Below are 18,639 nucleotides of genomic sequence, written 5' to 3' on the forward strand. Positions count from 1 at the left end.
ACATTTCAAACTTTGTGTAGTGATTTTGCTCATGACTAAGTACTTATTGCTAAATTTTTTATTAGAACCTTAAGAGATAAAGCATTGCAATGGTATTGTTCTTTGCCTCCTTATTCTATTACTTCCTTTCATCAATTGGCTAATACTTCCATTCAACAATTTCAAAATAACATTGGTCTTAAGATTACTTTGACTGATTTGATTCATTGTAAGAAAGAAGTTAAAGAAAAAGTGACTGATTTTATTAGTAGATATAAATATTTGCATTCTCAAATTGCTTATCAAGTGCTTGATCATGATGTTTGAATAATTTTAATTGCTAATTTAAAAAAGGATATTAGAGATAAGCTTCTATTTTTTGAGTTTACTTCTTTTACACAATTGTGTGAAGCACTTCATAATTATCAACTTCAAGTGAGTCAATTTGAATCATCCTCTTCAAGGGCTCCAGTTGATAAGAATGACAGTGTTCAACAGTAATTTGTGAAGTTCAAACCCTAAAAAAGGTTTCATCAGATAAATGACAACATCAACACTCAAGTGGTTGCCATGAAATCAGGTGTGGCCCTTTTATAAAAATACTTTAGAAAAGAAATAACTCCTCTTTCTGAGTCTTTAATAGTATAATATTGAAGTTTATGAATGCTAATATGTAGCAACTTCCTCCCATTAAGCCAATTAACAATTTTAAGACATTTCCAACTTACCATGATCCTAAAGATTTTTGTCAATATCACCATCAACCTGGCCATGATACTAAGAAGTGTTACAAGTTAAGAAATAATATCCAATAATTCATTAATAACAATACTATATCTGTAGTTGGTGTCAATGACAAAGGGAAAAAAACAATATCTCCTCCTAATCAAAACCTCCAAATATTTACCAATTTGTTTCCTTCTCATTGTACCAATGTTGTTGTGTCTGAGTCTTTTGATTTTTCTCCTAATGACCCTGGTATAGAATCGAATAATGTTATGAACCTTGTTGACAAACCTACACCTCCAAAAGACCTATGCATTACTTTTGATCTTAGTGAGACTATTGTTACACTGGATACCCCATTATATATCACTACAAATATCAAAGACAAACTCTCATGAGGGGTGCTCATTTATCTAGTGTGTATGGTGAATCTGATTACTGAAGAACGTCTTTATACTCAACAATTGCATCAAGTAGTCTATGATAAATCTGATGTTATGGTTAAGGTGTATGATGCTTTCTCTTGCCCTACTATTGGTTTTATTACTCTTCATGTTGTGGTTAGTACTAAGTGCTTAGATTTCACCTTTGTTATCATTCCCACATCAGTTCAATTTCGTGTGAAGTTGGGACATCATTGGTTGTCTTCCATGAAAGCTATCCCTTCTACAATTCATAAATGTTTAAAATTCCCTCATAATGGCACTATTATAAGAATTAATCATAGCCTTTACCAACCCAAAACAAAGTGTGGAAATTTCCCTCTTGATTAATTTTGGCATTAAAAACTTGAACCTCTTAAGCCTTGAAATGACATCCTTTTCTTATCTTATTAGAAATGAAAAAATGAGATGGTCATGTCCTTGAGTAAACCAAGAGACCCTAAACCTATGGATATCCCTCCTCCTCATGATGGACCTAGCATTCTTCCCAAACCTTCTATTCCTCCTATATATTCCTCAATCCCACCTCCTACTTCCTATAAGGAAAAATGATTAGCATCAAGTTTCCCTTAACCTATTGGGGTTTCTTTTGTTTATCCTCATATAAAGGAAGAAAAGAAGCCTATTCCCATTAATGATCAGCTTTTGCAAGTCTCGACTAAAAATAAAAGGAATATTGTGCGAGAGAATGCCAATGAAGACGATGTGGTAAGGCTTGTGAGCTTGCTTCCCAAACCATTTCCCCCTTGAAGACACCAAATATTGACTTGGCTTAATTTGCATAGCCTTTGCCTAACCCTAGGGAGGCAATTCAACACAATTTACCTAAATTAAAATGCTTAATAAAAATGATGGCTCAACTTCTTTTTGTGTTAAAGATCCTATTTTTATTAATTAGACAATTTTTAGGATGATGATAATATTGTTCATGCTAACAATGTTGATTCTAATTATTTTGATGATATGTATGAGATTTTTGAGATTAATCATCAGTTATCTTCACATTTTTAAAAAGCATTAACCCTAGCTCCTAGGTACAAACAAAGTTATTCTATAATGCCCACCAAAATACCCTAGAGAAATACACTATCTAACATGCAAAATAGAGAACAATTTTTTTTTTCTAGAACATCACATAAGCTAATGCAACATATGTATATTCAACTACTCATATGTATTAAAAATTCATTAACATAATAACAAATTAACCATCATAGACATAATACACAAATCATCATACGCAAGAGGAAATAAACACAATATCACATCTAACTTCCCTAGGTTATCTCAATGTCACTACTTAAACTACACACTTAACAAATCCTACTCATGATGACATTTTACTTCTATAATCCAAATGCAATCTAACTTACTACCATTAATTCCTTTCACACAACCATACATGAATTCATTACTTTATCCTAGAATGATTACATCCTTTTATGAATACTCATCCATCCCACTAGGTTCATTTTAAAGAACCAATACCAAATGTTTCTAATCCCAACCATTCATTTCTTTTATCATCAAATAACCATTTCAATACCAATTACCACATTATTAAACCATAGCAATATGACCTAATTATAACATCTAAATACAAGGTACACATCCATGTTCCAATATCAATATTTTCAATTAATGAATCATTCTCAAGATACACATGATACATCATTTTCCCCTAATATATCTACTAGATATATGAATACAATATCTTCACTATAATGGGCATATTTCTTCAAATACATTTACATATACATATCAAATGAATCAAGTACAAAAATCTACTATGAATATCCATCCACGAGCTGAAGAGATAAGAAATCCACATCCATGCAAAGCATCCAAGAAAAGCATCCGCTCAAGAACATCCCAATGGAAGAAAGGCACCAACCACCTAACCATGTGGAACCAAAGGAACCACCCTCATGCTAGGAGATGACACAAGATACCACACACACTCTAGATCTAAGCTGACACCTATCAACCAAATAGGTAACAACTCTAACACAGCCAAGGAATACATATCAAACAACCAAGAAACCTCTAGAGGTGACTCAACAACAAGACATAAGGAACTAGGATCAACATGTAGGGAAAGAGTGTCATCGCATGCTACCATATAGGATACATATGCAGAACTATCTCAACCTTTGAGGAAATCAAGGGAGTTCGGTTTATCCGGTTACCAGATCTTCTACCTCACTCCAGTATCCGATCCATGAGATGGGCATTACAAAACACATTTATTATCTTGCTTAAATTAGTTACTACTACCTAAGATTATTTATTATGTTATCACTTATTAATTAAAGGAAAACCTCCAATGAGATATCCAGACAGTCTAGACTTTGACTCTCTTACTCAAGAATCCTAGCAATCTATTCCTCGTGACCTCGACAAACTCATGGAAGCCCACTCCCCCTACTTAAACAAGAAATATCTCAAAACACAATCCAGCTAACCAAGATAGAACATCATAAATGCATAAGAGCCAATAACATATACCACACAACATCATAGAGAAAGATTCCATCTACATAGCAAGGCATTATTCCTCTTGCAACAACACAACAGGTCAAATAACGCAGCAAAACCCTACTCTGGACATCCAAGAGTACTTAGAAGACATAACACAGTCTCTGGACAGTCACCTAAGACAAACTGAGAACTGAAAAATCCAAACAAAAAACTCAAAGATTCAAAAAATTGACTTAGAAGAACAAATAACCAGATTTGCGCATTTGTTTAGCAATTTAGCGCATATACTTAATTGGACAATGCATCTATCAATTCCTACAACTCTTATATCATGTACTATGGTACATTTATCTAATCCTTTAGTGCATTTATAATGTTTATAGGACATTTGAATAATTCTACAGCGCATATAAGAAACAAAACAACGCATTTGACATGAAAAAAATCACATATACTAAATAAAATGGCACATATGTTCTTTTAGCGCATTTGCTCAGAAAACTCTGAACGGAAACACAAAACTTGCAGAAATAAAATGAAATCATATAAGTATCAAAAATTCTCAAGTAGAGGCTCAAAAGAGACGTTGAGATCAGATCATAGGAATCAAATGACATAAATGAAATACCGAACCATGAAACATAGTAAAAGTTTCCTCAAAGAAAATCGACATGACATTGAACCAGAAACACAGTAAAACTATAGTGAACAAACAAATTCTTTGACTGCTCCAACTAGCAACAAGGATAAAACAGAGACCAGATCTCAAATCCTTAACAAAACATAACTCATAGGAAGCCAAGATTACAGGGCAATAATACACAGACAATATTAGTGGTACTGGCCATTCATGGCTGTGCACAACCACAATACAAATATTTTCCCCAATCTATATAATTTCAGCTATAATATACAATGCATATATTATAAATCAAAACTTAAAACTATATAAAACCATATGAAATATTTTTCTCCAAAACACCCAGAAAACACAACGAAGACAATCTTTTCAAAACTGAAAATGTTGAAGTAAGATCCTCCAACCTGGTGATATGTAGAAATGAGAATTGATGAATAAAAAATCCACAAGCCAAGCAATCCAAAATCCTTCAAAGATCCAAAATCCAACTCCAACAATAATGCATTCGAAAAGCCAACCCCTGTAAACTCATAAGAAGGAAAATAAATAAAAATCTAACCCCAAAACCATAGAATATGTCGGCCAATCAAAATAATAGGGAAAATAATATTTATCACCAACCAATATCAAAATCCAAGGTAAAAGTAATAAGATATTATTTAATTAACTTACCCAATAATTCAGCCAATAAAATAAGAGGGTAAGTAGAAAGGATATATATTAATTATCCCAAAGTGTAAAAAGAGAAATAATAATAATACCCATGGGCACAATTAACTATAAAATCCCATCAACAAAATAGCCAAGGGTGTATAAACAAATACCCAAATTAATAGATAATATTTATCCAATGATCATAAATCAATAAATACTTAATCAATAATATAAAATCACCTATTAAATATAAACCCCAATAAATAAATAAATAAACCAAGGCTATAATAAATTAAAGCCAAAATAAATAATCAAAGGCTATTTAATTTATTAAATATCTAAGCCTAATTATTACAATACAATATTAATAATAATATCAATAATAATTCCAAAAGCCCATAAATAATAAATAATAAACATCCAATGACTATAAAATCATTTACCAAATATTTATTTATTTTATTAGTGCCAACTATATTTATTTCTTTTATCATTATAACTATATAAATCTATTAATTTAATTTAATTGAACATTATTAAACTATATAAGTTAATTAATTAATAATTAAACCAATCAATACATACAACACTCCAAGCATACCAACAAGAGACAACTCAAGAGATCATTCAACATTGAACTACAACTCACACAAGACTGATAGCTCTGATCAAATCCGATCAACTTGTCATTGGGATAAGACACACTCAGACCTGTGAAGCCAAGTGGAGTCGATGTCTGGTACCTGCAAATCTTGCATCCACAAAGCCATGATACAACATATACAGTAAATAATACAAGCAAGTGATAGAGAATCACAATGGCACATCCCACTCGCAATGAGTGATGTGACATCGTCCCTATCATGAAGACACTCACAAACAATCAAGCAATATCATAATCGATCTTACATCATGAATTAGGGTTAGTACATCATAAAATATCCTCAAATCATCATAAAGTAAACTAAGATATATCAATATGACCTATTAGTGCATAAAAGACAAGATGAATCGGTGAGGGGCACTACAGATTCATTATTAGAGCATGGTCCTTATTTGGAACTTACAGTAGCTCCATCTGTTGTGCTTCAAGTGGCTCCTCTTGCATCTTTTCCACCATCCCTAGATGATGTTAAGCAAGATTGGGAGGCAGATGATTTTCTTGACTAGCTTCATTCATGTCATGGATTCTCTTTTGTGTGTTTGATTTTTTGTAATGTGCTTCCCCCAAGATGTGCTATTTGATATGTTTTTGTATTATGTTAAGTTCTCTTTAGATGACCCTTGTTACTCCATTAGTGCAAGGTAATAAAGAGGTTGAATCCAGTGTGACATTATTCTATTTGTTCTCAATTATTTTTATATACATAGTATCTATGTGCCTTGTGTTGTCTACTTGGGGATGATGCAAACTGTTGAGATGTCTTTTTGGTCTCTCCCATCTTGACTCAAAAAGACACCTATTTGTTATCTCTTGTGCTCTTCCATTGTGTTTTCAGTTCGACTAACTTTTGGGGATGAGATAAATTTAGTACAAATATTCTTGATATCATTATTTATCATAAGAGCATATTGACCCAAGAGTTAGTGGATCCCTTATGTGATTTTTCCTATATGTTTTGTGACCATTATCCTTTGATTTGTCCCTTTATGGGGGCATCTCATTATGGTAACATGCTTGTCTTTTAGATGCATGCTACCTTTGTTAGGAAAATGGTGTCTTGACCTTGCATTTACATGAGGTTACTATTTATAGTTTTTCATTTGAGCATGAAATGGTGCAAAATTTTCCCCAAAGATTTAGATTGGCTAGATAAGCATTCCAATAAATTTTCATCGTGAGATCATAACTAGTTTTGAAGATATTAAAGTTTTTGTTTTTGAAGGGTACAATGAAAGGTTTAAATTTAATTTTGATGACTTTAGACCCTCTTAAATTCTCTGAAAAGTGTATGTAACCGGCATAGAATGTTACAAGGTGATAGAGCACTTCGTAATATTTCTAATGCTTCAAACAGTTCATCAATCAGACACCCGATTCACAAGTTATGGCCTCTAGAAGTTTGGATTCCTGAAATAAGAAATATAAAAATGCATTGGACACTTAATGAGCTATAAAAGGGAGGAACACATGTTGATGTGTGTTTTGACACATCATAGGGCATCTAGATTGGAGATAAGGTTGGCTCCACTTTATTGGGTGGTTTTAGCCCATGGTTTTGTAATAATGTTTCACGGTTTCTTGTATTGTATCTCCTTGTAGCATCTTAAATTGTACACCCTTATTTGGGTGGTACAATTCCATGCTTAGGTTAGCACCCACCTTAGTGTGCTACATCTTGCATTTTAATTTCCTTTTAAGTATTTAGTTAATTAATTTAATTAAATCTAAAGTCCTCTTTCATCCCTCTACACATCATACAATTGGGCCCTTAATCCTAGGCGTGCCTCTTTCTATTTTATTTTTTCAATTAATTAATTCATCAAAAGCCCTAATTATGTTATATTTTTACCTTCAAGGCCCGATTTTGCATATCTAAACACCTTGAATTGTTACACTGAGCTAGGATTGACTTTGTAATCACGATACGTTGCATCCCTAAAAATTTGGAAAAAAGTTGGTCGAACCATGGTGGTGGCTATACCACCACGGTCCCAACTTTTTCTCTCTGAATTTCAAGATCATGTTTTGGTTGTATTATAATGTTTAAATATGACTTGGTACAAAATTATATCATTCCTAGGTTGGCCAATGATCAACAACAAAGTTAGGGTTTCATACACATAGCCTTTCCTTTCCTCATTTGAGGGATCCATCTACAAGCAATTGAAGGAGCCTCTTATAAAGTGAAAGTGGAGGTTTATGTGAAGTCTTAAATCAAAAAATCAAGAATTCATCAACCATTTTCATCATCAATTGAAGCTTTGAAGATATTGAAGAGTAATAGGAGATCACCAACAGTTGATTGGCTCGTATCTCTCCCTTAGGGTTTGGTATGGTTTCATGTTATTTTCATATCTTTATATGAGTTTCACAACACTTGTTTTTAAATTTACATTCATATTGTACATCCATTACTTCATTTATCATTTGAATAATTTACATTTAATTTACATTCACTGAGGGTTTTATGCTCATAACGTAGGATAAAACTCTAATTCTTGCATTTTAGTTCATTTAGGTGTTAGAGTAAAGTAATTAATTAACTTTACTCTCCTCTTAAGATTTCACTTTATGCATATATTAGTCATTTAATAATTAATATTTAATTATTAAATGCTCTCACATTAGGGTTAGGTTTTCCTTTCGGTGTTGATCTCCTTTATAAGGATTGATCTCTTGTATTATTGTCATATTCTTGATTCATTTTTCTCTGATAATAAATCTTTTCACTTTGTCAGAGCCAAAACCCTTGTTTCGTTCTCTCTCTTTCTCTGTGACAGGTTTCTTTGGGTTCTGTGGATTTGTATTTCTCAAATCCTACATGGTATTAGAGCCAGATCTGCTGCAGCTTGTTCAAACTTTTTGAAAGATTTTGAGATCTAGGTTTTGGTTGCATCAAATCTGTGTTTGTCTTCTGTTTTTTATTTTGGAATAGGGGGTATTTTTTTTGGTGCACTTTGAACCCAAATAGACCTCACCGCTGAGCTCGCAGCACCCAAAAACCCCTATTTTCATATAAAATACATCTGATTCAGACACAGTTGCTCCAGAAGGCAAAAAAAATTTTGCCCCAAGGCCGTACGGCCCCAGGGCACGCAGTTCGAGGCGAACACAAACAAAAAAATCAAAAAAAAAATTAAAAAACCACCGCAGTTTTTAAAAAAATGGGCACCGCCCGTTTCCAGCGTCGTGCCGCCAATGTGCAGCCCGACGACCTATGCCCGGCCACTGTCGCCAGCGGTAACAACCGGTCGCGGTTAGGCAGCCACTGCCGCGCCGCCAAGAGGACCTGACGCTCCCTGCGCCACCCACGCGCCTCCCGCCCTCTGCCAGCACCAACAGCACCACCCCCGCACCGCCAGCCCTTCCACCAGCCCCTGGTCGCCCAGCGGACCAAGGCCCAAATTTTTTTTAAGCCCCTAAGGGCTATAAGGGCCCAAATAGACCTTTTTGGAGCTGTTTTACAAAATCTGGTATAAATCGGGCAACCGATCTCCATTTTTTAAAAATGAATAGGGGTTGGAAAGCTGGCTCTAAGCCCGTTCTATTGGTGCAGGATTTTTTTTCAGATTTTTCCAGTTTGATTGCATTTTTTCGCAGTCAAAGTCCAATGAGCCTTTTTGCACTCTAAGGGGCATAACTTGCTCATTTTTGCTCCATTTTTTGAAAGCGAATAGGCATTGGAAAGGTGGTTCTGTGCTCTTTCCAGATCTATAGTCTATTTCATCAACAAATTCTTTAGATGCTCAAAAAAATTTCTCAACCAGTTACTACTTTCTATCATTTTCAAGCTTTCAGTTTGTACTGGGGATTAGTTTTTTGCATTGTGGGGGGGTGTTTTTCTTGCTTTGTGTTATTTACATCAGAAAACTAGAATCTACAAACACATAAACAAAACAACCAAACCCCTTCTGCATCTTTTGTCTAGTTCTGAAAGACCACTTAATAATAATTAAAAAAAATTCAAAGCAGTTGAGGCACAGTTCACAGGATGGCCGACAGACCTATTGAATCTCTCACACCGCATAATTACCACACTTGGAAGGGTCGCATGATGAATCTTCTCCAGTCTCGAGGGTTATGGTCCTATTTGGATGAGGTTCAGCCTCAGTTGACATGTCCCTTTGAGGTTATGCAGCATAGGAACAATATGGATCAGGCTATGGGATTGATGGCTTTACACATTTCTGACAGTCTCCAGTTTCATCTTGAGGGTTGTCTCACTCCTCGAGCCATTTGGACCAAGTTTGATGGACTTTTTGGTACTGTCAACGAGTTTAGAGCTTTGCAGCTTGAGGCAGAGTTAACTTCCTTGGTACCTAATTCATTTCCCTCTATTGAGGACTTTCTGATGAAGTTCAAACAGCAACGATCTATCTTGCAGGGTTGTGGTAAGACTAAGACTGATACAGAGTGCATTTTCCTGATCCTCTCAAAGCTTCAGGGTCCATTTCGGATCTTCTCTTTGACCTTCTATTCCACCATGGATACCTTGGGTGCTCGACATGTCATGCCTTCTTTTGAGGTCTTTTGTGATCGTCTGACTCGTGAGCAAGCTAAGCTTAAGCAGTTGGATTCACTTTCAGGTTCACAGAACCAAGCATTGGTAGCCCAGTCCTCCAAAGGAAAACAGAAGCAGAAACTGAAGCCTAAGAAAGATTCAGAGGCTAGTGAGAATCCCTCCAAGCCACCACCTAAGTTTGATTCAAAACCACAGTCCAATTCTAAAAAGGGCAAATCTTCAAAGTCTGGTGAGTCTTCCTCCAAGACTAAGAAGAAATCTGGTGATCCTTGTAGTTTTTGTGGCAAGGAAGGACATCCCGTTTCCAGGTGTTGGAAACATTTAGAGGCTTTGGAGGAAGCCATGCAGCAACATAATATCAGTGCACCTCAGCCTCCTTCACAGCCCACAGGGAAAGGTCATGCTATTTCTGCACGAGCATTGTCCTCATTATCCACTTGGATTCTCGATTCTGGTGCCTCTCACCATATGACACACACAGAGGATTTGGTCACCGCTCTTGCCCCTACCGACACTAGACATATTGCAGTTGGTGACTCAGCACAACTTTCCATTCATGGTTCTGGTACTGTTTCATTGGATGGTGGTTGTCTACAGGATGTGCTTTTGGTTCCTGACATTTCGACAAACCTTCTATCCGTTTATCAGATTTGCCACTCTGGCTCTGGTAAGACAGCTGAGTTCTCACCTCATGATGTGGTTATTCACGATCTTCATGATCCTGACTTGGTTGTGGCTACTGGGAGTGTGGATTCTGCATCTCACTTATATAGCTTTGATGGCTTTGAGAGTTCAGACATTGTTGGTTCCTCTCTTATAGCACATGTAGATTCAGTGAGCAGGCTTTGGCATGAGCATTTTGGCCATGTCAATTACAGATATCTACAGCAGATGAGTACACAGGCACTTGTGATTGGGCTTCCACAGATTTCTTGTACTAATGGTGTATGTCGTGGTTGTGTCCTTGGCAAACATCATCAGGATCCTTTTCTTAAGGGTCGAGCCTCTCGTGCTAGGGCAGCCCTAGAATTGGTACACAGTGATCTTATGTCCTTTCAAACTCCTTCCTTTTCAGAGGCCCATTATGTGCTCACTTTTATTGATGACTTCTCCAGACATACATGGGTGTACTTTCTTAAGTACAAGTCTGATGTCTTTGACTCATTCAGGATTTTTAAGACATTTGTGGAGAAGCAATCTGGACTTTCTATCAGGAGGATACACATAGATAATAGGGGGGAGTATGTTAATCAGGCTTTCAGAGTTTTTGCACTGAGCATGGTTTACAGCATCAATTTACAGTTCCTTACACCCCTCAGCAGAATGGTGTTGCTGAGAGAAAGAACAGAACCTTACGGGAGATGGCAAATTATATGATACAGTCTCGAGCTATGAGTTCTTCATTTTGGGCTGAGGCAGTCAATTGTGCCAATTATATTCAGAATCGGATGCCTCATAAGGCATTGCGACATATGACTCCTGAGGAGGCTTGGACCCATGTCAAGCCTGATGTTTCTACATTCTGAGTTTTTGGTAGTGAGGCTTGGGCATTTATTCCTGATTCTCAGCGGAAAGCCATGGAGAGGAAGAGCCGACCACTCATATTTGTTGGCTACTGTGAGGATATTAAGGCATACAGGTTGTTTGATCCTGATTCCAGAGAGGTCCTGTTTCGGCGGGATGTCCAGTTTGATGAGCTCTATCCTTAGATGGATTCTCCATCACCAGCTTCTCCCTCATTGCCTACTCCTTCCTCTTCATCTCTTGAGGATGATGTAGATGATGATCCACCTTCTCCACCACCACCAGTTGCTCCATCTTTGCCGAGGTGGGCCCGTGATACTGTTGATGCAGCTGGTTCTTTGGTAGGTGATCCTTCAGATACTCATCACACTCGTGCTTGGACATCTGGTTCTAGTCTTTTGAGTCATGCCATTTCAGATGATCCTCAAAATTTTTCAGAGGCGACAGGACACCTTGAGTGGGATAGGGCCATGGATGAGGAGTATTCTTCTTTGATGAAGAATCATACTTGGGATCTTTGTCCTCTTCCTAAGGGAAGAAAGTTGGTTCGGTGCAAGTGGGTGTATCATACCAAGTATGCTGCAGATGGTTCTATTGATAAGTATAAGGCCCGTCTTGTTGCGAAGGGGTTTTCTCAGGTAGAGGGTATTGACTACTCTGAGACCTTTGCTCCTGTCGCCAAGATGAATTCTATACGCCTGGTACTTTCACTTGCAGCTTCACAGGGATGGACAGTGTTTCAGATGGATGTGAAGAGTGCCTTCTTGCATGGAGACCTACATGAGGAGATCTATATGGAGCAGCCTCAGGGATTTGTGCAGGACACTTCTTTGGTTTGTAGACTTTGACGTTCATTGTATGGTCTCAAACAAGCCCCCAGGGCTTGGTATGAGAAGATTGACTCTTTCCTGCTTTCCTCTCACTTCACACGCTCTCATTCCGATCACACAATGTATATTCAGCCTCAGGAGGGTGATCTTTTGATTCTTGTGCTATATGTAGATGATCTCATCCTTACAGGTAGCTCATCCTCCATGATTCAGCGTGTTCAGAGAGCTTTGATGGAGCAGTTTGAGATGACAGATCTTGGTCTCTTGCACTTCTTTCTAGGTCTACAGGTTATTCAGTCTTCGGATGGGATTTCCATATTTCAGGAGAAGTATGCTCTTAATATGCTTCAGCGATTTGGCATGCTTGATTGCAAGTCTTCCCCCACTCCATTTCAGTCAGGTGTTGTTTTGTCTTCCACTTGCTCTACTCCTTCAGTAGACCCCACTTTATACAGGCAGTTGGTTGGCAGTTTGTTGTACCTGACACATTCTCATCCTGATCTTTCCTTTGCGGTTGGCCTTATCTCTCGGTTCTCCCATGATCCTCATGAGAGCCATTGGCAAGCAGCCAAATGTATTTTGAGGTACATTCAGGGCACCACTCATTATGGCATTCACTACACTTTAGGATCCCCTCACATCATTGGCTTCACTGACTCCGATTGGGCTGGTGATGTCAATGATCGGAAGTCTACTTCTGGCTTTGTTTTTTGCCTTGGTTCTGGTCCTATCACATGGTCTTGCAAGAAGCAGTCTGCTATTGCATTATCATCTACAGAGGCTGAGTACCATGCAGCAGTGTTAGCCAGTCAGGAGGTTTTATGGCTTCGGTAGTTGATGACAGAGTTTGGGTTTCCTCCAGATTGTCCCACTATTCTTTGGTGTGACAATCAGAGTGCCATTCACATTTCTCGCAACCCAGTGGAGCATCAGCGGACAAAGCACATTGAAATCCACATGCAATTCATCAGGCAGTTGATTCAGGATGGTTCTCTCATCTTGGAGTACATTCCTACAGAGGAGCAGGTTGCAGACATCTTCACTAAACCTTTGGCATCTCCGCGCTATCTTCTGTTGTGCTCCATGCTTGGGGTGAAGGAAGTTGTTCTTGGGGGGTCTCAGTGAGGCCTTCCTTCCTTCATTTTTTCTTTTCAGGATGATTCTTTATCTCTTTTTGGAGAGGATTTTTTTCCCACTGGGTTTTCTCCTTTACTCCACTTTATAGAGATTTTCTTGTATTCAGGTACCTGATCAGGCCTTGTTACTGGGACCCTCTATTGCATTGTAGTTCCTTTGCTTTCTTCTGCATTGTTTGTAGCTGCATTGTAGCTCATCTTAAGGGGGGGTGTTAGAGTAAAGTAATTAATTAACTTTACTCTCCTCTTAAGATTTCACTTTATGCATATACTAGTCATTTAATAATTAATATTTAATTATTAAATGCTCACACCTTAGGGTTAGGTTTTCCTTTCGGTGTTGATCTCCTTTATAAGGATTGATCTCTTGTATTATTGTCATATTCTTGATTCATTTTTCTCTGATAATAAATATTTTCACTTTGTCAGAGCCAAAACCCTTGTTTCGTTCTCTCTCTTTCTCTGTGACAGGTTTCTTGCATGCAGGTTTCTTTGGGTTCTGTGGATTTGTATTTCTCAAATCCTACATTAGGATCTTATACACACATAATGTTCTTGCACACACATTTTTAATACATTATTTGCTATTTGTGGAGGTTGAAATTACCAAAAAAAGGGGTTTGACTAAGGTAAAACCCTATATAGCCACCCATACACCATTTTCTAGCTTGTAGATACATTTGCAGGATTTTGATGGAGTAGCAGACTTTCGGGAAGACATAATTCATAGGTGCAGACCTAGAGCCAAAAACAAACTTTAGTTTGTTGAGACCAAGGCACCCAACACCCTGATCCAAGACCATGTCACCCAACGTCCTGGTCCTCTGAGTTTACAAGTTTCTTTCGGTAGATCAATGTTTCAGGACCTCAATTTGCAGTTTGCAAAAAGTACAGTGCAATTTGGTAACAAGGACTCAAGGCGTCCAACACCCTAGTCTAGTTGATTCTATCTCAGTTTCTGATATCAGGTGCATATCAAATTTCATATCTATTTTTTTGGTTTATATCTCAGTTTCAGTTCTGCATTTATCTATTATTTCAGTCTATATCATCACTTTCATTCATCTCCCTAACTTAGTTCATCAATATTGCACATTTAGCTCACTTCGCTTTCATGGTAGAAAAGGAATAGAAACCCTAAGAGTATTCCTTGACTCTCTTTAAAAAGAGTTAGTAAAAGTGAATAACTTTCTTAGTCTCTTTCATATTCCAATGTGTTGAGGAAAGTGGGATTAGGTCCTAAACCACGCGATCCCATTTTTTACCGTCACACTCCTATATATGAGGTGTGTGAGATAGAGGTTGTGTGTAAGAGTCTTATGGCTATTGAGTTCTCTTTGAATCTCTGATTAGTGGTACTCTTGTGAATATATTGATCTACAAGTATATTGTAATCTATTATTGATTGTTGAATAATATATTGAGTTGCTTTTCGAGTGTGGGGTTTTTCTCCTGAAAGGGTTTTCCCCACATAAATCATTGTGTTGTGGTATGCATGTTATTATGTCTATTTTTGTTAATTTTATATAACTGTTGTAATGATCTATAAAATTTTTGCATTACCCTCCTCTCAAGGTTAGTGTAGGAAGTTTTTATGCTACTTAACTTCCTTACAAGTGGTATCAGCGCTTGATCACCATTGTTTTTAATTATGGGTTGCTGGGTTTTTTAAACTAATCCAGATTTGAGTGGGAGCTTGTGTAGAAGATACTTTTTGATCTTGTTGTAGGAATTTTTAAATAACAAGTTCATCAAGGAGAATAGAGGTGGAGAAATTTTCTGGAAGTAATTTTAAAAGGTGGAAGCTAAAGATGGAAGATCTCTAATAGATCGAGATATGTGGGATGTTGTTGATGCAAATGTCTCAAGACCTATAGATCCTACTGTGGTTTCTCAATATGATGTTATGGATTGAAAAGCCAAGGGTCTAATTAGATTGTGCCTGGTAGACTCTTTTCTAATCTATATCATCAAAGAGAACTCTGCAAAAAAGTTATGGACTAAGCTTGGTGAGATTTACAAAGCCAAATCTTTATTAAATCGGATTTTCTTGAGGAAGAAATTATATTCCTTAAGAATGGAAGAGGGTGGATGAGTTACATACCACCTAGAATTATTTAATATGTTGGTGGATCAATTGCTATTTTTTGGTGCTATGATGGACGAAAAGGAGAAATGCTAGATCTTGCTTTATTCTTTGCCTAATTTGTGGGATTCTCTTGATATGGCTATCGGTAGTACTTTTGTTTTTTTGAAGTTTGAAAATATGGTGGGTTCCCTACTTGGTCAAGAGATGTAGAGGAAGCTATCCATCAATTTGAAAGAATCCCTAAATTGTTGGGGAAGACCTAAGGAAAAAGGCAAGAAGAATAAGAAGTGCAATAAGTCCAAATCTAGAGGGAGATCAAAGAAGAAAAAGAAGAACTTTTCTTCTGATTCTAAGTCTGAGAAGGAAGATGGTGATGCATTCATTGCATCCTTGGCTACTCATGTGGGTAATGATGCATGGTTAATTGATTTAGGTGCATCTTTTCATATGAATTCCAATAGAGATTGTTTTTTTAAATATGAAGAATTTAATGGAGGTAAGGTGTACTTGGGTGATGATTCACATTTAGATATTGTTGGTCATGGTAAAGTTAGGATTGAGTTTCCTGAAGGTAGAATAAAAAGGATTAGTGGTGTTTTGCATATCCCTGGATTAAAATGAAATTTATTATCTACAAGAAAATTGATATATATGGGTGTGCAGTTAGTCTTTTCTAATGTAGGATGTAAGACGATTAAGGGTGCTATGGTGATTGCTAGAGGTGTCAGTTTCAACACTTAGTATAAGTTAGAGGAATACACTATTGAGTGCAATAGCACTTCTGTAAAAAATAAATTTATGAATACTTCATTGAAAGATTTGAGGGTTGACTTTTGGGTACCTATGGGTGCTCCTTTTTCCGAAGCAAAGTTACCTGAAGAGAAGACTATGTTATGGCACTAGAGACTTGACCATACTAGAGAAAAGGGTTTAAGGACCTTGCAAAATAAAAACCTTGTTGAAGGTTTGAATGATTATAATCTTGAGTTTGATTTATGTGAGAATTGCATTTATGGAAAACAAAACCTCATTCAATTTTACTCAAGCTCTCATAAATCTTGTGGTGTTTTAGATCTTATTCATTCTAATGTGTTTGGTCCTGTAGATGTTCCTTTCTTTGGATAATCCACATATTATGTATCATTTATTTATGATTTTAGTAGGACATGGGTATACTTTCTAAAGAGTAAATATAAAGTTTTCAGTCGATTTAAAATTTTTAAAGTGATGGTTGAGTTGCAGACTAAAAATAAAATAAAATGTTTGAGGACTGATAATGGTGGTTAATTTTGATCTAATGATTTTGATAGATTCTGTAAAGACTGTGACATTAATAGATAGAAGATAACTATGTATTGTCCATAATAAAATGGAATTGTAGAAAGAATGAATAGGACACTAATGGAGAAGGTTGGGAGTATACTGAGTGGTGCTAGTCTAGAACAAAAATTTTGGGCTCAGGTCGTTGCCACTACCTGCTACCTAATTAACAGGTCTCCTACATCAGCTCTTGTTGATAAAACACCTAAAGAAGCTTGGTCAGGTCATAAGCCTTCATTGAGATCTTAGAGTTTTTGGTTACGATACATATGAACATGTGCCAAAGGAGAAGTGAACATAGTTTCATAACAAGGTTGTGAAATGTATCTTCATTGGTTACAGTTATGGTGTGAAAGGATACAAGCGTTGGGACCCTTTTGCACAAAAGGTAATTCATAGTAGAAGTGTTATTTTTAGATAAATTAAGTCTCCTTCTATTATGTCAGAAATAATAGACTAAACAAGAAGATAAGATTCAATTCCCTTCTACACCTGAAAGAGTGGAATCAGGACCAATTGATAGGCAAGAAGTTGAGGAGATCTCATCTAGCTCTTAATCTTTAGAAGAGGAGGAAGAACCTGCAACTCAATTGGTTTAAAAGTCTACAAGACATAGTCAACTACTTGAAAGGTATTCACTTGATGATTGGAGATGTTATTTTGTTTTGAATACTAATGTGGATAAACCTAGATCTGTAGAAGAGGAATTAGGTATGAATGATGCATAATCCTAGAAGATTACTATGGAAGAAGAAATGACTACTTTAAAAAAGAATGATACAAGAGATCTTGTACCATTGCCTAAATGACAAAAACATATTAGTTGTAAATGGGTGTTCAAGAAAAATATTGGTTCAGATGGAGGCATTGAGAAGTATAAAGAAAGGTTGGTTGCAAAAGGCTACTCTCAGGTTGAGGGTGTTGATTATGATGAGATATTTTCTCTTGTTGCAAAAATGACATCCTGATACAGAGAGTCTTGATGCTGGTATAGGATAGGTTACCCTAATCCAAGGATAGACCAAGGACCCTATAAATCACACAACACTCCAAGGGTTAAGGAACATCAGTTTGACAAGTCCCATATCCCTCTTTGTAAACAAAAGACTACCAGTACAAGGTCTCTTTCATTTACCGATACAAAGTCTCCATGCTCAGCAATGGTTTGGTCCCTTCTCCAATTAAACAATGGCTATTTAAGGTTTTATTAGAAGTCCCCTAGGTTAGGGAAACCCCCTTCAATCATTGAATTCGGGTTCCCTCTACCAGTTTGGGTAACTACTGCAACAAGGCCTACAAAACCTAGTAGCCCTATCACACCGGTTTTCTACACTTAACTCTTTATGTCTCCAAAAGACCAGACAAAAAATCCTAGATTTGGATACCCTTTTGGGAGTTATAAAACATATCCTAAGGGTTCTTACCAGTAGGGAACACAAGAATCCAAACCCTACTTGGTTAGGAGATCGGTACAGTCCAATTAGGCCTATTTTACAAAGGAGTGTGTAGACACAGACCTTAACTCACAAAAAAAAATCAAGGGATACTCTTAAGCCATTTCAAAGACACCAAATCCTAAGTCTTAGGCCATGATCATACCTTTAACCCCTGATGTGAGACCTGTTTGTTTA

The sequence above is a fragment of the Cryptomeria japonica genome, chromosome 10 (assembly GCF_030272615.1).
Source record: "Cryptomeria japonica chromosome 10, Sugi_1.0, whole genome shotgun sequence".
NCBI classification, from domain to species: Eukaryota; Viridiplantae; Streptophyta; class Pinopsida; order Cupressales; family Cupressaceae; genus Cryptomeria; species Cryptomeria japonica.